Raw genomic sequence first — 23,495 nt, 5'->3', positions numbered from 1 at the left:
TCCTGAAAATGAGTTCTAATAGTCTGCAGAAAACATATCAGCATATATGCAAGAGGGAACAACCTTGCATTGGTAAGGAGGGGGACTTAAGTGACTTGCTGGGCCTTTCCAATCTCAAATATTTATGATTCTATAATTACAAATGATTAAATTTAATGACATGTGCCAGTTTTTTTCTTCAGCAAGTTCTGACTGTTGCCTCAGGTCATAAGTGTGCAATTATTTCCTAACTAAAGGTCTTACATTTTGACTCATGCATCCTTATGAAATTAACTAGGTTGGTCTCTCTCTCTCTTTTATTTTTTTTTTTTTTAAGTTAAATTGAATTTCTATTAATGCATTTTCTCTTATTTCCAACTAGCAGCTATCTCCCCCTGCTCAAAACTCATAATTCCCTCTTTATGCACACTCAAAGCTTGGTGGCTCAGTGCCTGAACCTGCTCAGCCTCAGGTTGGATGCCTGCTGTGTTCAAGGGAAATGCTGTTCCCAAGCCCAGATGAGCACAGGAGCTCTCCTTCCTCTGAGGATGAACTGCATGCAATAAAGGGGACAAAATGCTACATGATGTTTTCAGCTGAGAGCCGTTTGCAGGGCTTTGAAAGCAGATCAGGGCCATGTGAAAAGCCTCATGTCACTGCTCACCCCAGGGCCACAGCACCACTCAGCAAATGGAAACAGGTGTTGTGTGCTGCTGCCCAAGCTCCAGGCCAGCAGCACAGCTGGTGGGCAGCAAGGTTCCTCTCTCTCTCCTTGGCAAACTCCTGGCTTTTGATGTATATGCTTGCTTGTGCATCCAACACATGCTCCAAAACATCCCCTGAAATGGGTACAAACCTAGGGAGTGGTCACAAGGTTGTGCTCTCATGTGAGCAGTCATTTTGGGGATCCAGGCGTTTTGTTCTGCTCTGTCTCAGACAGCAGGTAGCTGCACAGCTTTTGCTGGTATTTTACCATTGGCTCTGTTACATGCACAGCCCCTCAAGAGAGCTCACACAGCCTAGTTCTTTGTGAATTATAACCTAAATCTATCTTGTGTCCAGGTAAGAGTGCAGCTCACCTCCCACTGTGGAAGGCAATCTGTGATGCCTGTTGCTTTTGTGATGCATTCTTTTGGTTTCCCCCTGTGGTGCAGCTGCAGACTGGGCGCCCTGTGTCATCAATATCTGACACACTCACACTCCCTTCATCCTTGGCTGCTGCTGAAAGCTCCTTCCCATTGTGTGTGCCGGACTCCAGCCTCAGCAGTGGCAGTAAATGACAGCAGAGTTTCATCAGGACGTGGTGATGACAGCAGTGCCTGCAAACCCTCTGGACAGCAGTATGGGATCCTCCTGAAACAGGAGATGAGGATGCACAGAGAGCCCCATCTTTGCTACCTGATCCTCAGTGAAAGGTGCTGGGTGCTGGAATCACAATATTCAGAGCACTAATTACCAGGAATCTGGCTCCCAAATCTTTTCACTTTCGAGATAACACGGCAGCAATCAGGCTGAAGTGGGATGATTAAACAAAGCACTGCCTCCTCTCCTCTCCCCTCCTCCCCCAGTCACTCTGCAGCCCTGTCTGTCATTTCCCAGCACGGAATGACAGCAAGATGAGATGCCTGATAGGAAAGCTCAGTTGCTGTGTGAATTTTACAGGAGGTGTGGCTTCAGCACAGCTTCCTCACCAGCAAAGAGCCACAAGCAGCCCTGGCTGCTCCTGTGGATGGTTTATCACTGAGCTGAGTCCAGCCAGAAGCAGGTGAAAAAGATGTAGGCAGAGAAAGGGAAGAAGGAATGAAAATATTCCCCCCCTTTTCCCAAAGCAAGAACAGGCAAAATCTCACTCTCTTTTTGAAATCCGCTGATTGTAAATCCAGTTTTGGCAGGTGTGACAAATGTCCTGAAGCATCTAAATACTTGGGGTATAAGAACAGGATTACTGCCTGTCAGAACGTGTCTATCTTTTGAATATTCTGCCCAAAGCAGCAAAAAATTGAGTAATAACATGGTACTGACAGCTTTTCATTAAGGTACAGCAACTTCAGCCATTGCCTTAGTCCACAGTCTTCTCTCTGTCTCCACAGCTTACTAAAACAGCTTTAAATGTTGCAGTTTTGGTCTTAAACCAAGGAGAGGAATTGTTCTTTTACATCTGACCAGGAAATAAAAGTATCCTTCTCCAGATTTGGACTTTTCAGGAAAAATATATTATATACAGCTTTTATATACACACATATATACATATACGTATACCTTTGCCATTTGAGCAAGTCTTTGAGAGTATGTGATACAGTGAATGCCAGTTTAACCCATGTATTGCTGGATGAGTGGAAAATAAACTTCTGGTTTTAGATTAAAAATCTAAAGCCAAGACTTGTGGCTCCTGATTTCTTCAGGGCTTTGTATGGAATTTTATTTTGTGCGCATTTTTACATTCAATAGCTAGGATCTTTTACTTCCCTAAGAGTTTTCAGTTACAAAATGCTTTTCTGTAGAACTGTCCACTAGTCCACTGTGACTGTAGATTGTCCACTAGATAATCTACATTTTCACCCTTATTTTAGGCCCTTTTTGCTTCTTGCACATGTCCAGCCCCTGGGAAAACAAAACTCCCACGTCACATATTTTTCCATCATTCTGCTTATCACTCACAGAAAATAAAGAGGGGAAAAACCACTTAGCATTTCCCATGTATTTTCTCCAGGCCGTTTGCTAAACATTTTCATCAGTTAGATTTTTCTGAACTTCCCTTTGGTGGCTATTGTTCTTGTCTCTCTGGTTTGTTGATCACTTCCATAGCTCTCAGCATAGACACTGTTCAGAAAAAACAAACACACAAATAAAACCCAGCCCAAACCCCAAATATAAAACAAAGAGCATTTTTTCTCAGCCTTCTGAACTGTGGGTCAGGCACCCTGCATAGTTACTTTACAGAGGTAGAGGTAGTTAATATATTTGCTTTCACCCAGAGTTTCTGTTGAACAAGAAACAAAACATACTTCTGAGGGTGCACAAGAAGAAACAGCAGCTCTGCTTATGCACAGAACACAAATTACCTGTGGGTAGAATAAGAATATTACAGTCCAGGATTGATGTGGTTTTCATGTTATCTTAAAGAATGATGTGAAATCTTTCCTCTCTGCACTTTTTCTTTAATGAAGATGAGATAAAACTGCACCTCTGAGGCACTCAGATTCAGGACATTTGCACATCCTGTGACTCCTGGCTCACTCCTCTGAAGGTAATTTCACTGTGACAGCTGTGAGATAGCATCTATAGATTGTTCTGCAAAATGTAACTTTCCATTAGGAGCCAGGGGGACCATTCTCTAGCAATCAGAAGCCTTTGATAAACATTTATTTTTGTCTTTTTTCACCTGAACAAGACTCTGCTACAGTGCTTGGAACAGCTGCCAGAGCAGATCTGGGTGCATTTCTTGTGGCTACTGGAAATCCATGCAGTGGCAGTGGTATCAGTGGTCAGACAAGCATTGCCATTCCTTAGTGCTCTGTTTGTATATCCCATCATTTCCATTCCTTGGTGTCCTGTTTGTATATCCCATCTCAGAGGGAAGCTTTTGTCTCCTCACTGCTCAGGCCTGGCCAAGGACAAGGGGACACATTTTTTTTTTTGGCTTTTGTATGACTTCCTTATTTATATCCAGGCTTACCATGACAGCAATATTTTTTTTTATTTTTAATTTTTGTGGAGTTTCAGACTCCATAATTTCCATTCTTCCCCTGCTGTTGCCTTTCTGCAGAGCAGCTAATTTTCATGCCAAGGATGGTGCAGAGAGCAGCCCGCCGGTTAACACAAGAGGCAGCCATCTGACAAAGGACTGGGAAAGGACTTGGGCTTTCTGTTCTAATCATCACAGGTGCCAGTAACAGGACAGGACGAGAGGCTCAAACAAAAATAAATTAATTAGCAAGGACATTATTTATGCACTGGGAATTCCTAGTGTATGTGGTGTCTGCTCCAATAACCTGTGGACAAATCACCTCCCTCTGCTGTGACACCTTAGGGAGAGGAAGGCAAATGTAAGATCCCATCTAAAGGGAAAAGGATAAGAAGCAGCTGGAAAATCTGAGGGGAAATGCCCTGCGTATAAAGAGCAGAGAGATCCATATGGACACCTGCCCCTCACCACAGCTCCTCTTGCTCCTGGCTAGACATGCTCCAGAGTGATCTGCACTTAACACCCACAGGATTGTGGCCCATGGGGGTCTGAGCATTCCAAGCTTGCTGTTCCCAGAGCGGTGAAACAGAGGTGAGCACAGAGCTTTTAGGAGAAAAGGAAAGAAATTAAAAAAAAAAAAAAAAAAAGAAAACTTTTCACAACACTTTTTAAAAAACAAATGGAACCATATAATTTGTCTTACATTGCAATTACTTCTCTGTTTGAGATGTTCACTATTTTCTGCCATTGTAATTTCACATACTGGATAATTAGCACCCTCTGCACAGAAACAACAGGAATGGCTGGGCAAGCAGGAGAACTCTTCCTGGATGCTGCTAGAATAAAATATTGTCTCATTTCTTCTCAGCTCATGACTCAAATCCAGGTGTGCAGAGGAGTAAAACTGAAAGGCCAGAATATTAAGTTAAAAACCAAAGAAAGATAGTTTGTTGAACAGTCCAGCAGAGCAAAGAAAAGCCATACTGTATAAAATTGATATGAACGTGAACATCGGTTCAAGAACTGATATGAACGTGAGCATGAAATTGGTGTTTTCAAACAATCCCCTGCAGATGACCCTTAGAATGCAGCCATTGACTCCATATGGAGGGAAAAGTCTGCCTCTTCTCTTTCTGAGGCATCAGACACAGAAATTGAAATGACAAATCTGTGCAAGAGTATTGCCTGAAATACCGATTGTTAAACACTGTCTAATGACTCAGTGAAAGAATATCACAGCTTTATCCAAATTCCATTTCAGCTCTATGGAAGCAGGATATGATGTGCTAGGAAACAAATATTCAAGTTTCCCTTCTAAAATAAATCAATTGATTGAGAATGATATGACAGGATTTTGAAACTCTGAAGTGAATACATTGATATTAAGTTAGGTGACAACTTTAAAACATTCATTAAACTCTCCTTTGTATCAGGCTTTAAATGATTTTACAAAACTCTGGGCTAAAAGCTGTTACACGTATTCTTTGATATCATTGTAAGTTTCAGTTTTAAATAGGACAAGGAATTAAGATGTATATGGTGTGCCATTGCTTCCCTGTGTTACAGAATTTTTATAGCAGTGTGAACATGGGAAATATTGCCAACAGAAGGTAAAAATGCTTCAGCAGGACATGGGCTTACTATGATGACAGAAAAAATGGATACCAAGATATTCTTTGGGGAAAAAAAAGTTTCCATAACTTTTGAGTGATAAAATTTGCATTTACAGATCTGAATGGATGCCTCAGTTCTTTGACAAAGGAGCCTTTCACTGAGGTTGTTATAATTTTACTCAGTGTTTTAAACTGGGGCAAACACCTTTCCTCATGGAATGCCCTGTCTGCTAAAACAAATGGCAAGGAAAATCAAAACCAGGCTATTCCTAAACAATATTATTGTTAGGTGAAAAACTTTTACAGTCTGTTTTCCAAAAGTAATACACAACTCCAGGCACAGGGAGGCAACAGCCCAGAATAGTAATTACAGCTGATCTCAGCCAAATTTGAGAAATAGTTTCTTGCACATAGCCGAGAGGAAATAAAAATTCCTCAAATCATACCAGCCAAAAATGGTACAATTCAGTCTTCTATGTGGTAAAAATCCAAATAGTAATATTTAAATGCAATGTTATTATCCTATTTCTAGGAATAGAATAATTTCTAGAGTTCATTAGAACATGATGAATTTCACTATATTGAAAATCGTTTTGAATTTAAACTGCAAGCTAATTCTCAATACAAAGATAAAACCTAAAGAGGAAAAATAAATCTTACAGAATCCTCCTAGAATTAATATTGGATTCTCCAAGTTCGAATTACAATAATACCATCATCAAGAGGCTCCTCAATTAACCTCATCTGACATTCCAAGCAGAATATTTTAAGGGTTGTGAAGCATGCAAATAGAAACTTCAATTAAAGACAGACTTCATACATTGGACAGCCTGTGAGAATAATGTGAAACATTATGTAACCAACCTGGCGCTTTGGTAAACACCCACAGATGATGGAGAGGAGACAGCAAAAATTGAGGATCAGCATGCTAAATCCTTTCTCAGGTAGAACCTAGAAAGATTAAGAACTTGTTTACACAGGGGAGCAGGGACTCCCTTCCCATTCTTTCCCATTTTGCTTTCTGCACGTCTGGATGACCTGCATTCACACAGCACAAATCTCAGCCCGCATTATCTGCTGGGAGGAAATATATTCTGTGCTTCTTCTGGAGCCGGGGTGGATTCAGAGCGCATTAAGTGACAGCATGCGAATATTCCTTGGGTGCAGCTGGGCCCCAGGCAGCTCCTGCCCGTGCCTCCCCACCAGGAGCTGCTCCCTCTGGAACGCTGGAAGGAGCCCTCGGATGGGAAACACAGCCCAGGGGTCCCCTTGGTGGCACCCCCAGTCCATACGGGCTCCTCTGGCACATCTCCTGCAGAGGAGAGAAGGGGAAGGTTCAGGCTGCTGGGTGAGCAAACCTGGCTCAAGGCTCTCTCTGCAGGTGCCTGATTTGCTGCACAAGGTCAGTGCAGGGTTTTTCTGCTCTTCTGCACTCAAGTGAGAGCCCAGCATGAATCTTTTTGCACCACTGGTGTAAAACCTGTCATCACTTTGCATAGGCAGCTTGTTAGTACCAAGAAACTGAGCTGGGCTTGTGGCTAATTTTTTTTCCTTTACTTTTCTTACTTTCAACTTTCCTTATGCTTCTATAAGTTGCAGCAAATATTAGATATTTTGACACACCTCCAGGACCTGTTTTTTCCATGCATCTGCTGGAGACTTGTAGCTGTTTGAAGTTTTAACCTTTCCTCAGTGACTGTGGCAGAGAAAACACTACTTAGACTCGCTGCTGGTTGTATGCATTTAAAATTTCCTGCTCCCACTCTGACTATCAAATGGGTGTTTGTAGGGATTTTCACAAGCCCTATTTTATTTCATGCCTGATGATAACCCTTTCCCCTAAATGCTCAAAAGGGTAAGTATTTTCCCTGTTCAAACCCAGAAATAATGGTTAAAAAAAAAAAGATTTTGAGAATGTAGTAGCTCACTGTATCTCAGCTATCCATCTCTCAACTGTTCTGTTCCCCCCTTCTGCCATCTGACATATATTTTCTCCTTCCACTCATTTGGCTTCTCCCAGCAGGAAATCTTCTCTTACCAGAGCAGTTTTAAAATGTGACTGCTGGCTCCTGCTTTTTCATGCAATTAAAAAAAAAAAAAAAAGATAAACACTGTCTCCCTACCCCCAAAAACTATTAATAGAAGTGTACTTACTGTGCACAGTTCAAACTAAGAATAGTGTTAAGTACTATATCCTAATTAGCAGAGTACAGTAATGCTCTCATTTTAATCAATGGGTTTTGAAGTTCCAGCTTTCATGGGAGGCAGTGAAGCACATTTCAGGATGCAGCACCATGGAGCTCCATGTCATATTTCATAGGCATTTCCCTCCCCAATTACAAAGGGCAGAATTGCTGTAGCAGAAACACATTTTTTGAGGCTTTTCCCCAGGATATAAAACTTAGCAGTGCAGCTGCAAATCAGCTCTGCATAAGAAATGGAGGGACTGGCGGAGCAGTGAGGCAGGAGGCTCCGGGCATCATTAACCCCTGGTGTTCTGACACTGTTCCAAAGCACATTCGCTGCCCCTGTGTACCTTGTGCCTGTCCCTGAGAGGTGTGACACGAACTGTGCTGGACAGCAAATCCAAGGTGAGAAGGAGAAGAGTTCATGGCAGCAGGAGGTGTAAAGGCTGCACCTTTAGCGCCTTTTTTCTCTTTTTGTCGGGAATTGATCATTTTGAAATGTAGCACCCTTATGGCCCCCTGTGATCCTTTCTTACCTTCAGTGCTTTCCTCTGGAAAGGAGGCTCATCCAAGGAAATTTTCTCTCCACCTTCATGTCTGTCCTTCCTCCTTCCCTTTCCACAGTCCTCAAACTGAGAGTAGCTGAAACAGGAAGGTTTCAAAACATGAGGTTTCAAAAATTGCAGCCAAATCTGACAAAGAACATGAGGTTTCAAAAATGCAGAAACTTTGGGAAAATGCAGACTGAAACATGCTGGAGGACAGGGTGGCTCAGCCCACAGCCTTTGGGAAACCCAGGCTCATTTCTACCCATGGATATGGAAAAACACGGTGGTTGCAACCTGTGTAATTCTGCACAGTTTCTTGAAGCAGTTATATCTTCTAAATTGTTGTCTTCCTAATTGTGTTTTGCAAAAATAAGTATTTTGTTTAGTCATCTGAGATGTGTCTTTTATGAGGCTCATAATAGTAGCTACATAAAAGAAGTACATTTCTCATACTTTGAACTTTTTCATGGTCCAATAGGCTAATATTAAAAGAAAATGGGATAACAGTGGGAACATAGCCACATTACACACAATGAAAACAGTATTCCCCCACTTTTAAAGGTCTTTTAAAGACCCTTTAAAACAGCCTGTGAACTCCTTAAGAAATAATGTACTAAAGTTTGATCAAATGCACAAGAAAATGCTACACACAAAAAAGAAAATAAAAAGAAAAGGAGGGGAAATCATATAGATCTGAATTTTTTATCATCCTCCATATAGACCACAAGATTAAGTAATTAAGTGTCCAGGGAAAATGTGATTTTTGAGTACGGAGTTTCTCTTCATTTCTCTGCTTTCATAGCTGCTCACTCGACAGCTTTTTATTCAAAATAGCTTGCAAAGCCACCAAATCACCAAATGGGCAGATCTAGGAATGGATATGTGTGAATTTGGTCCCAGAATTGCAGTTGCAGACAGGAGGATTCACAGCACACCAAAGAAAGAACAAAAAATATCACAATGCTTATCGCCTACACACAAAAAAATAGCTCAGAGTGGGTGGAGAGGTGGAAGCAAGTGCACAGAGACAGATACAGTGAAGAACTGAATGTGCAACTGCTAAAGGGGTCACACTCTTGTGCAAACCAAGCAGGTCATGTAGGCAGGCCTGGGAGAAGCTATTTCTGCTGATATTCAAAGCCAACTGTCCCTTTTTGAGCATTATTCCCTTGCTCTTCCCTGTACCCATTTGCACAGTGACTCTTCTCTCTCTTGTACTTGTGACTGTTTATTTTTTGATATCATCTGCTACTCACTAGAAATAATAATAAATTGAATGCATAGATTAAAAAGAAAAATCCAGAGTCTAAAATTTGCCAATTTAAATTAGGTTAAGAAGAAGGGTTCAAGATAAAGCAAATTAGATGAAAACCAAGATGAAATCTCTGCCCAAGAGATTGCATCTACACACCAGAGAAACAAGAGCCAACTCTCTTCCCCAGATGAGGAATCAGCTCTTATGCAGTGGCCAATACCACAGAATTCTCCTTTTATCTGTCTAGTTCTGAGGAAGATCCTCACTGCATCCCACCAGGCACAGATGTAATCAGACAAGTTTTAATCTTTTCTTGCGAGCCAGTCCCCTCAGCAATCACCAGCACTGCATTTCTTTGATTTCCTTTCCAACTGCTCTGCAGCTTCAAGGTGAGGGCTTGTCGAGCCCCAAACTCTGTGTTCCAAGGGCCAGCTCCCTTCTGCATCAGATGGACCCAAGGGCACTTAGAAGAAACATTAAAATCTTGCAGAATCAACCAAGATTTTCCATTTCACCATCCTTGAACACAACAGAATTATTGTTCCTTCCTGAGTAGGAGTATGATGGTTTTTCATAGGCAAACTGAAAAAAATAGAAGTCAAATAAAATGCAAAAATGGCTGTTTTGCTGTGATGCTGCATTGCAGATTCACATCTAATTTCTGCCAATGTTATCCACTCAGTCTTTTTCAACAGCGTTGTTTTCCAAATTTTTCCTCCCACTGAATCTGTGTGTTTGATTAATGTTTTCCCAGATGTCTGAACCTGGGGAAAAAAGGCACTTTTGGTCTCATTTTATTAAGTGTTAGGAATCACTTGGATGATCCATAACTAATTTTACTGTACTTGTCACAAAGCAGATGTGTGGCAATAGTCCCCCAAGCAAGCTGCATTCAATCATTACAAACTCCAGAGTTCCCCTTTCCATTTCCCCCCTTTTTTTGTGCTTATTTTTTTTCATTAGTAATTAACCTTCACAGTATATCATATTCTCTTTCAATGGCTTATTGAACACATTTGACACAGGAGTTTTACTTTTGATCCAAACACATTTCATCCTCTCTTTTTAGTTTCATCCCTTTGAAGAATGTCAGATTAGGATGCAGCTTGAGGAAGACAATTCCTCATTTTGGCTGTTTTGTTTCAATCATTTAGCACATTAACTCTCCCTATTTCTAATTTACCTGGAAGATTTTTGCATTCAACGGATGGAGAGTCTTTAAATATTAAGAAGAAGAACTACAAACATGAAAGTTTAAAAATTTCCCACTTTAAGGAGGTGTACTCTAACTCCACATCCATAATTTGCAACAGCTTCACAGCTAATCTTTATTTCAGCCCTCTTCCCTGGAAAGGTAGAAATCACCTCTGAATTGCCCCTCTTATTTCTGATAAGCTCAGCTATCACAACAACACAGAGATGACTGATGCCATTGAATCTGACAACGGGAGGAATTTATGCAACAATCTAAAAAGAAACTACCCCTTTGTGGCTGTGCAGAAAACACAACTGTTTATATCCACAGAGTAGCTGAGGCTGGAGGGCATCTCTGGAAATTGTCAAGTCCAGCCCTGTGCTCAAAGCAGTGTCACCTACAGAGGCATTGCTTGGGGTCATGCCCAGCTGGGGTTTGAATATCTCCAGTGACAGAGACTGAACAGCCTCTCTGGGCAGCCTGTGGCAGTGCTCAAGCACTCCCACAGAGGGGGAAAAAAAACCCAGAAGTGGTTTTCTTTTTGTTTAAAAAGAATGTTTTATATTTCAATTGGTGCCCGTTTACTACTTTCGAAAGTCACATCTCATTACACTCACAAAACAGACTTCTTGCCAAGGTATATTCTGCAGGAAAAATAAAACAGCTACAAAAAGTGCACCTGTTTTTCCTCAGAAGGTGACAAAGTGCACTTGTCACATCAATCTAGATATTTATACTACTGGACATATCAAAACCCTTATGAAACAAAAATAGCGTCTTATTCACTTTAATGAATATGACAAATACACCATCTATACACAGAAATAAAGGAATTATTTGCCAATGAAGGTTGAAATAAAAGCCATAGAATAATTGATATCATAGTGGATATTAAGAGAGAAATTACAGTATTGTTCCTGGGCCTTCTTCTAAAACTTTTGGAGAATTTACTTGTTTGGTTCCTACTCTTGGACTCCTTTACAGTGAGAGGTGTAGATGCATTTGTGTAGAGCTGTATCCACATTAGGTCTCTGGAAAAAAACACAGGTGAAACTTAGAAGAATTTTGTGTTCAAGTCTCAAAACTGAACACGGGAAAACCCAGGAGGAGAGTCTGGTAGAGCATTTGAACAGGAACATGGTATCAACTACCAAAAGATTATCACACTCAATAATTGCAAAACTAAAATTTGTTGAACGTCCATGTTTCACACCCATTGCTTCTGATCCCTTTCTCAGAAAGTCCTTAGGGTCTAGCTGACCCTGCACCTGGTATTCAAGGGGTTCTTTTTCCTTTCCAAAGTTCTTCTTCCTTTAATGAATATGAAATACAGAATACTGACCCCCTGTCTAATGAAGTGAATTGTACCTGAATTTTTATCCTGTTTAACTTCAGCAGGTGGATTGCATTGGGCAGATCTTTTGCAATAAAGGCCCAGAGACCCTGCTTGGTCAGAAGGTAAAGTTGGTTTTTATGTTTAAGCTGCAAGAGTTAACAACTCACTGGCCTCCCTGGGGCTGAATACCGATATTTGCTTCCATTGTCTGCAAACCTTTCTCTACCATGGCTTGTAAAGCTGTGTCCCACCTGGGCAGCACTGCAGCATTTCCAGCCCTTGGGGCTGACTGCTCCAAGCCCCTCATTTGGGTAATCCAACATCCCCATCCTCTGCACACAGTGGTGCTGTGCAGGAGAGGAGCCAAGGAATACTGGCTGGCTTTCTGGATGACCAGGCAGGAGCTGGATTTGAAATATTTTAACATGTCCACCTTCCCCTCATCCCAGACACAGCACTTAGCTGGAAATGAGTAATTAGTGTAATGGGCAATTTAATTTTGGCACCCAAAGTTGTTGCTCTGACAGGGACCAAGGTACCACCTTCACTTTGGAGGTCAGTCAGGTGCAGGATGGAATTTGTGTTCCAAAAAGGAGAGGCAAGCCCACAAAAATGCAAGAGGTTGGCTAATAGATGCTACCTTTTGCCAGAGAGCCACTTGAATTTTACCCTCATGATGTAAAATGTGGTTCTTCATGATATTTCAGAGATTATGACCCTCAGTGGTGCTCTGAACCTTTTGGATAAAACAAACCTTGAGAGGACATGTGGAAACAGGAGGTGTTAATAGGTTTTGCTGGTTTTCTTTCTTTTTTTTTTCTTTTTCCTGTGGAGTTTGTTTTGTTTTGATTCTTTTTGGCTGTTTTTCCCACCCATTTCACAGTGGGTGGAAAATGGTGACTGAGACATTGTCACAATGTTGAAGCTCATCTGTCTGGAAGGGTGTAACACCATGTGCTGTGGGAGAAGGAGATGGCATGAGGGAGGGAAGAGGAGACAATGAGGTGCCATTCCTTGGATTGGAGCTTTCACAAGCTTCCAGGAGAGAGGAAATTCAGATGTTTAGCTGGCAGCAGTTGGTGATGAGGGAAGAGCCCTGGCTCAGTTCCTTGCTGGGCTCAGGGAGCAGTTTCCCTCCATCTGTTAGGAGCTTCTGATTAGATGAGCTAGGTTAAATCCTTTTTCCCTCCGCTCTCCCTTCCCAATGGTTGGGAAATCACTTATTTGTGCTGCTGGGAGAAAAGAGAAGGGAAATGAAACCACAAAGCCAGTGCAGGGATTTTTAAACTCTTTGCAGGTTGCCGAGCTGGAAAGGGATGATTAGAGTGATTGAAGATTGATGAAGTGATAAGATTGGTGAAAGGGCACAGAAAGGAGCAAGGAATGATGTGTTTGCTTAATGGGATATCCATCTTAAGTTTCTCTGTCAGGCTGCCTTGTTTACAATCTGTTTAATATTTGCTCTTATCTTCTAAAAATGGTGGCTTATTGAACATTTTCTGAAACTATTTTCAGAGAGGGCAATTTTATATCTCCCAATGTGTGTGAATTGGTGCAGAGAAAGAGGAGTTGCTGCACACATTCCATGGGCCAGTGTGGCTTGTCTCAAGGCCATGCTGAAGTAAAATCAACTGCATCATGTTACAGTGATGTTTTCCACCTACAGGCACTTTCTGAGCTGACTGCCATAGTGATTAAATTGAGATTGTACAGGATTGGAAATAGAGGCCAGGACAAGCTCTTCGGGCAGCAATGCTCTGACATCAAGTTCTGGCAGGTTTTAGAGCAATAAAGCAGACACATGATTACAAAAATAAAAATAAAAAAAAAATAAAAAAAAAAAAAACAAACAAAAAAAACCCAAAAAAAGAACACTGGCAAAAGCTCTCCAGCAAATCCCAAATATATACAGGCACACAGGCCAAATCGAAGAGACAAAAATTGAAAAGGAATAATATTATTTCTGAAGGAAAGGAGGAACCTTTCTTCATCACTCTTCTAGCCTCTTCTCCCTTTTCACCTTCTGTGACTATTCTTGGATTCCTTACCTCTCCTGCTATGATATTGATCCATCTCCTGTTAGGGCATTAAATCCCACAATAAACAATACAGCAGGCTGCTCTGTTTGTGAGGCAGCCCCTTGTTGATTCTCCAGCCATTGTCTGGCCTGGCCAGACAAAACAGTAAAAGAAAAGAGAGCCACAAGCAGCATCCCAGAGCCCAGGGCAGCCTCTGCTCTGCCAGCCCTGCAGTTGGCATTGCTGGCTCTCCCTGCTTCATCCAGGTGCCATCCCAGGAGCACAAGTGGCCGCAGCCTCTTCCCTGCGAGAGGGAAAATGAATTTTGTGATGTGGATTCCACATCACTAAACCAGCCTTCCCACTGGGGGCTGACCAGAAATTAAGCTGACATTATGGCCCAGTAAAGTTGGTTGCTTTTTTCAATTCAAATTTGCTATTAGGTTATTACAGCCACAAGTTTACTTAAATGGAAATAAAAATGTACTTTTTTTTTTTTTTTTTTTTTCCTGTCTTAATCAGTGGAAAGAGGCAGCTATGAAAAGCCAAACATTTCTTTCTTGCTATCATAGAATCAAGGTAAATTTTGGGTTAGAAGGAGCCTTAGAGAGTATTCGGGGGCACCTTCCACTAGACCAGGTTGCTCAGAGCTCCATCCAACCTGGCCTTGGACACTTCCAGGGATGGAGCAACCTCAACTTCTTTGGTCAATCTGTTCCAATGTCTCACAGTAAAAAAATGTCATCCTTTCATCATCATCACAGTAAAAAAATTCTTTATAATATCTTACCTAAATCTACCTATTTCAATTTAAACCTGCTACCTCTTTTCCTATCAGCAGATTTTCTCATAAACCATCCTTCCTGTAGGTTCCTGTTAAATACTGGAAGACCACCAAAAGGCCTCATAAGGTTTTTAAAATTAAATACTCCTCTATCCACAGGACTGGAAAACCAAGATGGCCAAGAAAGCTCCCATGAAGCATTTTTCTAACATGCTCATTTATAACCCAAAATACCTGATTTAAATCTCAATTTGCATATACCCCACAGTGCTTCATTCCATTGATTAGACATCAGAGCATTTACATTTCCATCACTTCCACATAACAGCGGTGGTAGGTCACAGTGACCTTACAAATATCTTGTCAAAGCCTTTTGTGTCAAAACAGCACAACCTCAGAAATGCACTATCAAAACATCCCCATCATCCAGTGTCAAAACAGCCTCATCACGGAGCCTGAGCACACTCACATCCAGCAAATTAACATATCAAGGCTTTATGGCACTAATATCCAAGTAAAAAACAAAAACCTAATGTCTTCCCTGAGAAAAGAAAATTGTTCTTGCTCCCATTTCCCACTGCTAATTAGTTCCTCTCTACTGGGGTGTCTCTGGGGTGACTTTTATTTTTATTTCCTGACACTGTCACTAAAGTGACCGACATTTTCATTTAGTCAAGCTTGCAAAAAGTGTCTGGAAGAGGTTTCTGGGAACTCAGCCTCAGTGATTGTCAAGGCAGTAACATTCCTGCTTAGGTACAAGACTATTCAACAAAGTGAACATCATAACAGAAAAAATTTTGCAAAACAAAGCCAATACACAGTTCTGGACCATCTCCTGTTGCATTTAAATCATCTCATTGTTCAATTTTCAGGCCAGACTTATCTTACTGCTTGGTTTACTGCAAGGGACTAAATAAATTGGAACACACTATTTTTTTCTTTTTTTTTTTTTTGGTAATTTTAAGGAAATCAGATAAACCCCAAAGGTTAAATCTAACTTTTTAAAAATCACAGTCTCAGTGCTTCCCTTGCCCTCCTGCCCACCTGCATACGAGGCAGAAAAAGTATGCATAACCACACAGTTTCACACCAGTGCAACTGAATCCATGTGAATCCCATAATTTGAAGTTTAAAGCCTCTCAATCTCTGCTTTGTTTATGAGGGAGGATTTTAGGAACTCATCCCATCACTGGACAGCATGCTTAAGTGTAAACATAAGTAGCATCCAAATATATGGGCAGTCAAATTCAAGAATCCAAAAGTATTGGCAGTCTAATTCCAGAATGCACCAAACAGCAATGTTTGGTGCATTGTTGAATTAGGACATGCGCAGACATGCACTGAAAATGCAATATTGCACTCAGCTAATCTGGTGAGCCAGCGCTGCAAATATTCCTGTTCGAGCAGCACTCACAATTTCAGGCTATGACTTTCTTAATCGGTAAAACATTCAAATACAGAATAAATAAATATAAATCAGCTGATTGCATCCTTTCCATTATTTTTTCTTCAGGACGTTAGCTAACAACCAAAGCAATTAAATTTACAAGAAAGGGGAAGGTTAGAGGCACTCAGCTCTGAACTGACTGACCTTGTGGTGGAGACACCATGTCACAGCCATCAGCACTGGGGCAGGGTCTGTTGCATTTTCTCTGTTTCTATGAGTCATCTCTGTGGAAGCACAGGGTGAGACCATGAATTCAGATTTATCATATCAAGGCAGAACAAATCAGAAGCAGCAGTTGCAAATTTGTAGTGGTGCATTACTGTAATCCCCAAGAAAAGCAGCTGGGGGCATGACCACATACCTTGATCTTGTATAAACACCTTTTATTTAATTTTTCAGATTTGGCTAATTCCAAAATATGTGATATATATATATATATATATATATTTCATTATACATGTACAGAAGTTCCCAGATAAGCTGCCCTTAAAAGTAAAATCTCAGTATACAGGAGATGTTCCCTCTATTTTAAATGAGAAGACTTCTTCAGAATTCATGAACTTCTTGAGTGTGACAGATGTGATGAGACAGAAAAAACTATTCACTCTGCTATAATTGTGGCCTTTAGTTTATACTTGACTATGCTTTGATGGATTGCTGCATTTATTCATACTTTACTTTAATTTTCTAAAGAGTAAAGCAGTGACTTGCAGTCTGTAGTCTGAGGACTAATCTCAGGATTTCTATGACCAGTACCACAGCAGTAAAATCTCTTAATGTTAATGCTTCTTATTTGCATCTGCTTCTCCAAGTTCTTCACTGAAAATAAGACATACAAAACCAATTTAAAGTCAAGGGGGGAAGTTATTCAGATCTCTCTGGCAGAAGCTCCTGGAAATGGAACAGGAGCTGTTTTCATAGGTCAGCATGACCTGAGAGAGTTGGATGAAGTGACACACAGGTGTGTGAAAATTTATGTTGAGGAAGAAGAGCACTGTGGGGTGCTACAATTACAGAAGGGAATAGGAAAAAAAAGAAGTGAAGTGGCTGGGTGAGGAGTCAGAAGAGAGACATGTGTGAAGGAATAAATGGGCCCCATGAAATATAAAACAGGGCCAATTTGTTCCTACAGAGCTTTGATTCCACTCGATTTTTGCTATCCAGAGAAGGGTGGCTGAGAGATCTGAGCAAGCTTGGCAGGAGGAATGCAAGGAGGACACAGGGCTGCATCCCCAGGACTTACAAGGAATGAGGCTGAAATGGCTGCTAATGGTGAAATGCCAAAAAGCTGCTGATATCATGGGAGATCCCAGAGAAATACTGAGAGAAAACTGGGCAAAACCCCCCCTGGACAAAACCTCCATTATTAATAGATTTGGGCGAGAAAGAATATCAGGGACAGCAGAGGATGAGAAACATATTCAAAAATTATTTGATCACCTAAATTCTCAGCAAATACAGAGCAGGAACACCAGTACCCCTCTGGACCCAGGGTTTCAGCACTGTGGGAGTCACTCTGTCACAGCCCTGAGGCTGCTGCAGAAGCATCAGCTACTCACCAGTGTAGAGTGCAGGATGAGTCATTGACATAATAAATCCTCTTGGCAGCAAGGAACCCGTGAATTGACGAGATATTTTCAGCATTCTTGCAATTCACGGCACAAATTACTTCTACCAGAGTTCATTCCAAGCAGCTGAAGGGTTCTAAACACAGGGCACCTGTGTGTGGCCCAAGGTGACCATCAATGAACACTTTGGGATTTATTCTCCAACCAGAGGGCAGCTGCCTCTGTGACATTGTCACCATGACCAGAAAATGGGAAGTGACTCTCAGAATAAATGAACTTTCAAGATCCAGTTTGGGTACGTTGGTGCAAGCCACAACAGCTCCTTGATTTGATCATTAAACTGGAAACATAGCTGAGAAACTTGGTGCCACCTCTCTGACCATGCCATGGGAATTATTCCAGTGGAACACAAAGTTGAGCAGAATTCCTCATGGTAGTGGAACACAGTCCTCTTGCTTAGAGGTGTGCAGTGAGCTCTTTGCTCTGGTTGGAAGCAGCAGTGATGACATTTCCACATGGCATCCCCAGCATGGGGAGCTGTGCTCGTGTGTGCCACTCTTGGAGAGCAAACCACACTTCACAGAGACAGAAAGTCCCAAAATACTGGCAGTGGGGGACAGAGGTAAACTCTTTGGACTGTGGTAAAAAATAGGAAAAAAACCCTCAAAAACTTAAAACCTGAACATGTTCCAATGACATTCTGCCATTATAGCTGTTGCAGGCAATTTCTCCTCTGGTTTGATATTTCAGCTCAGCCTGCTTAAGTCTTCAGAGGCTGCGCTGACAAGCAAAAAGTCTAATTACCATGTTTAGTTTGCTCCTTTTAGCATGCTCTGCAGGCTCTGTCATCATTTCACTGTGACAAGAAGTTGGGTGGTTTTTTCCTTGTAGCAAGTTCTTCACTATTCTTGTTAAAGAAATACTGCACCAGAGATCCCTTTGATGGTTTGGTTATGTTTAACTTGCCATTAATGCCGTTCTCCTTTGAAACTTCCTCATCTGTGTTTACTTTCATACATCTGGTGGAGAAATATATTTGCTTTTTTTGTGTTTGTTTATTGTCACACATTAGAGAAGCATACATAAATCAAATGCTTTGTCCCTTAGGCTTTACTTGTCTTGTCTTTATGCTGTATCAAAAATTTCAATAAAAAAAGTTAAGTAATAATGCCATAAAGACATGAAAGTGCAATGTGGCACAGTGACAAATTGCTGGGACTTGTACATAAAACAATCTTTTGGAAAAAGAGATGAATTCCCATTTTAGGTAATTTCTTCCTTCTTTATTTCTTTTCCAGCTTGAAGCTTAAATAATTTTGATTTACAGAATCATAATGAAGAATCACAGTGAAGCAGAATCTCTTGAACCATGGTAAAGATGAATAAAACTTGTAAGGAATGTAAGAGACCCAGTTGTATCTAACATGTCCTCATTTTGAATCTGATTTCACTTATTTCTTCTTATTGTTACAAAAGATATGACTTTTAAACATGGATGCTTGCAGTGGCAGTAGACAAAAATCATCATAAGACAGATATCTTACTACCAAAAAAATGGAGTAAAAAGTCACCTAATTGTATATTATTGCAGATTGCACATCAGTGGGGCACAGAACTGCAGTATGCAAAGTATTGTAAATGGAGAAAGGGATGATAAAGAAGGGAAGGAAGCAAAACAATCCTAAACTTGTAAAGATATGAAGTGAGTGAGGTGGGAAATGAGAAGCACTGAAATAACTTTGCATTTTCTGCTGTGAAATCAAAAGACCAAAAGCCTAATCACATTGTCAGTCAGTAACCAGTCTAGTGCAACAGCAAAAAAAAAGCAGAGATGAGAATGGAAACTTCAACAATGGCACAATATCTTCTAATTTTTGGATCCTTTCAATTCATCCAACTTTCACCTGACCCTGCTCCTTCTAGTGTCTCTCTTTTTTGGGGGGTGTTTTTTTGTGTTTGTAGGCATGGATTTATATCATCCTGAGCATTTTTGGCTGAAAGGTGACATGGCTTTTCTACCCCTCTGTTGTCTTCTCCATCCTCTGCCTGCATCCTGTCTGCACAACTCCAAATTCTCTCCCTCTTTCATGGAGCACTGTGGCGATGGCTGAGGGTGACTGAATACTAACAGAGCAGATATGGTGATAGTGGTACTGGTGTTGGCCTTTGGGATAACAGCAACAAACCTTGCAGAGCTCCTACAGATAAATCCAGCTTCTTTTCTGTGATATTAAAACCGGAGTTGATCACCTGGTTGCTCTTTGTTTTTGTGTTCAGAGATAAAGAACTGATACCGAGATATTGAACCCTATACTGGATATTATGGGAACACTGGCTTCTTATCACTTCAGCCATGCCTTTGATCAAAACACTTAGATTTGTCTCAGTGTAGAGCTTCTTATAAACTCCACATCTATTGCTTTGCTGCCATGCTATACTCTTTGAAAAAAGGACTCAGCCAACCATAAAAAGGAAGGTTTGTATGAAAACATCTTGCACTAAATATATAAACAATCCAAATGCAACAAGAAGCTTCTAAGCAAAGTCACTGAATAATCAGCACCCATGGCTAAAAAGTTCTCACAAAATTTCACTCAGATATTTGCAATGAGTTTTCACTGATTTATGTATTCTTCTTTTTGATTCTCAATAGCAGGTAGGGGAAGTCTTTTTGGGTTTTTGATTGTTTGTTTGTTTTTAAACTACTAGAGATATCTGAAGAGAACTCCCAAGTCCTCTCTGCACTGCTTGACACAGTTATTTATGGATTTACTGTTTTGGATGTTTGCGCTTGGAGCGCTTGGTTGGCCATCCAGTTGTCACCAACAATGCAGTAGGAATAAAGTGTCAAATTCTCAGAAAGATTCATGTGTGTGTGTGTGTATTTTTAAATGCCTGAAATCTTATTTTTAAGCTTTGAGCTTCAAAGATCCACTTACCATTCAATGGTTGCATTCATATGAGCACAGTTTTAAGCAGAAGGGCTCATTCCTTATTTTGATGTAGGATCAGTCCTGCTGTTTCATCTAAACCTTATCCCCTGTCATGTAGTAGAGCTGACAGGATGACAAAAATAAAGGCTTTAGTGCTAACAAACTTTGTTTGTTCTCCCTCTTGACTTCCCGAGTGCCACTGCTATTTATTTAAAAGGAGAAGAGATCAAGCACATATACGATATTTAAAAATAACAAGCCGCAAAGAAAAATAAAACATACAAACAAATCAACCAACCAAAACTCCAGCAAAAGTGCTATTTGCAGCGCTGCTAAAGAGCAGGGATTCAGCTGGGCTGACCCTGTGCTGCTTGCAAACACCTTCACCCCATGAGCTATGAGGCTGGGCTTCAAAGGACAGCAAGGATAATGTGCAGTGATGGTGATGGGTATGGAAGGAATCAATCCCTGTTTCACATCAGCACTGCAGACTGGGGCTTACCTTTGGGAGCATTTCCTTTATTCTGTCCTAGGCTGGTTCAGGCTGTGCAGGCAGGCAGGCAGTTCAAAAGCAGAGAGTTTTACCAGAAGGAAAACATCCCATCATTTGTAATGTTACCTGTGATCTGAGGCACAGCTCCCAAATGGGAAGGTTGATGGCAGGAGCTGAGGGATGAAAGAAACTGCCACTGAAGGGGAAAGGAGCAGCTGGCCTTTTGTGGCTGGGTGCTGCAGCTATTTCTCAGGGCCCATTTTTCTGTACTTCACAGTATTTGAAAAGAGAATACTCTGAAGTTAATGGAAGTTTTGCCATTGACTTCAATGGGGCCAGGACTTCATAAATATGTTTGTTTCTCCTGTTGACTAAATTGTTATTATTGCTTTCAGCAGGGCATCTTAAGATTGATGCCTGCACCTCATAAGATTAAATTGGCCTCTGCATTGTAGAGAATACAACTTCTCCTTGCTAGCCACTCTGCTCTCTGACACTGATGATCAGAGGAGCAAGTCCTACTGCAGAAACTTATTTTGCCCAGAATAACTTGTCAGGATCTTATGAGAGAAGAGATTTGTTTTATTGGGGAAAGTGTTGTTGCAAAAAACTGATCAGATTGTTAAAGTGCATAAGCTCTCGTGCTCTGATGAGAGCAGGTACCTCTCATCTCCTTAGGCAAAGATCATCACAGGTATTTACAAAACCACAGCATATAGGACTACACTCAGGATGGAGATGGTCCTATTAAAAAGTCCTATAATCAAATCACTGTAGATCTGTCAGAAGAATAAAGGGGGTAAAGTAGGGTTAAGATTGTGGAATGGCCTTGCAGTCAGAGAAGTCTTAGGCTTAAATCTGTGAGCTGAATTTGGAGATCATCTTAAAGAGAGGCAGAAGACAAAGCAGATTAACCCTTAAATTATTGCTTGCTGTGAGGAGCAGTCTGCAGATCAAAGACTTCAAGTCACTGGAGAAGTTTTCTTTTGCAAACAGCCAGAGACTGAGACAGGGGTGAGCTGGTTCTAGCCCTAGTTAGCTCCAATTCCCCAAGAAAATTGCTCAGTCCTAAGGACTGAGAGGCACTTGGCAGCAGCAATCAATATGATGCAGTGGTTCTTTGATTGCCAGACAAAAGTTCAACAACTAAACTTTAATGCAGAATCTCAGAGCAAATGTTTTAGAAATTCCAATTGTGCTAAAGAGGATTAACTAGAAACATTGCCTTAAATTTTAAAAGCACAAGTATGTAGTGGTAGGCTGGAATGTAGCTAAGTCAATGTTATTAAAGCTGCACTTACAGGCCACCCACTTATTTGAAAATATTTTTGTGGTGGGACAATGTCCTAAGACACAGAATTTAATTACTAAGCCACAATAGAAGTGTTCAATTTGCTTTTCTCTCCTATTACTCATATTATGTCTAGAACACAAATTGATTAGGCGTTAGTATCAATTCCTGGAAAGGCTCAGATTCCCAATGCAGTCAGATTTGTTTAGCAGACAATTTATTACTTTACCTATACTGAGCATTAATATTGTATTTGTACCTCTGTGTCTACCAAAGGAAGTCCTCTCTTTTGTTTCTTGTACTTACTGGGGTCTCAATTATTTTAATGTGCATTCTTTACTTTTAATAAATCAAAGACAATTGTCTACAACCACTAAACCCAGAACAAAGTGATCACCTTGGCCATTTCACCACCCATGCTGCACATTTCAACTCTGCTGACTTCACATTTGTTTCCATGGAACTCTCCCATGAGGAGAATCAAAAATTCCAAGGAAGTTATAAAGTAATAATTTATCAATAGTAAAAATTAAAATTTCCATCTGTGGCACTGTGCATGTCATGAAGTATTATAATGCCCAATAGTGTAATGTGATTATATTTTAAAGTAATTATATTTAAAACTTTTCATCTTTTTACCATCCTAACATGCTGCTGCTATCTATTCTCCTCATAGCATGGAATAGAAAATGACAGAAATTATTCCAGCTTTAACTGGTAATGATGCCAGCACCAAAATCAAACATGACTTCCTGCAAATCTAGGCTGAAATTCATAGCTGGATCTGTGCAAATATTTCTGCTGAAAGCTGATAGGAACTCCTTACAAAATAGTTATCCAAGAGCAGATTTTAGCCCTGGTATCAGTAGCTGTGCTGTTTTCACTATCTGGATTCTAATTAAAAGTTCTGCCTTTAGTTTCAGCCAATCTTCAACCTGCACAAAATTTCTCATTTTTTTTATGTTGTCATCATCCTATCACTTAACATGAAACTTTCCAAACTGCTTGTGTCTCATTTGGACTAATTTTTCATGTGGATTTGCATCTTTGGGATATGGGTGAGGGGATTTTCAGGCAAATTGCTTTAGCTGCTTTGAGGGGTTGGATAAGGCTTTCCCACTGTTGGGTTGAAAAGCTCTAACTTTTATTTGCTCTGCAGAAACT

The 23,495-nt window shown here is 40.7% G+C and overlaps 1 long non-coding RNA gene across 4 annotated transcripts in view; it reads right to left on the bottom strand.

Moving 5' to 3' along the window:
- The window catches only part of LOC134414863 (uncharacterized), a 45,992-nt gene that overhangs the window by 6,542 nt on the left and 15,955 nt on the right, over window positions 1–23,495 (bottom strand). For 2 of the 4 annotated variants that reach the window (XR_010026865.1, XR_010026866.1), the window contains exons 6-9: window positions 16,191–16,270; window positions 11,413–11,492; window positions 8,000–8,105; window positions 6,142–6,228 (exon numbers count right to left, since the gene is read on the bottom strand). This is a non-coding gene — a long non-coding RNA (uncharacterized LOC134414863). Of the gene's footprint in view, window positions 1–2,672; window positions 2,800–6,141; window positions 6,229–7,999; window positions 8,106–11,412; window positions 11,493–16,190; window positions 16,271–23,495 lie in introns of those variants that run through there. The other 2 variants (XR_010026868.1, XR_010026867.1) reach the window with 2 other exon arrangements.

Source organism: Melospiza melodia, chromosome 2 (assembly GCF_035770615.1).
Source record: "Melospiza melodia melodia isolate bMelMel2 chromosome 2, bMelMel2.pri, whole genome shotgun sequence".
NCBI lineage: Eukaryota > Metazoa > Chordata > Aves > Passeriformes > Passerellidae > Melospiza > Melospiza melodia.
Note: the sequence above shows the minus strand (reverse complement) of the source record. Positions and strands in the feature narration are given on the sequence as shown.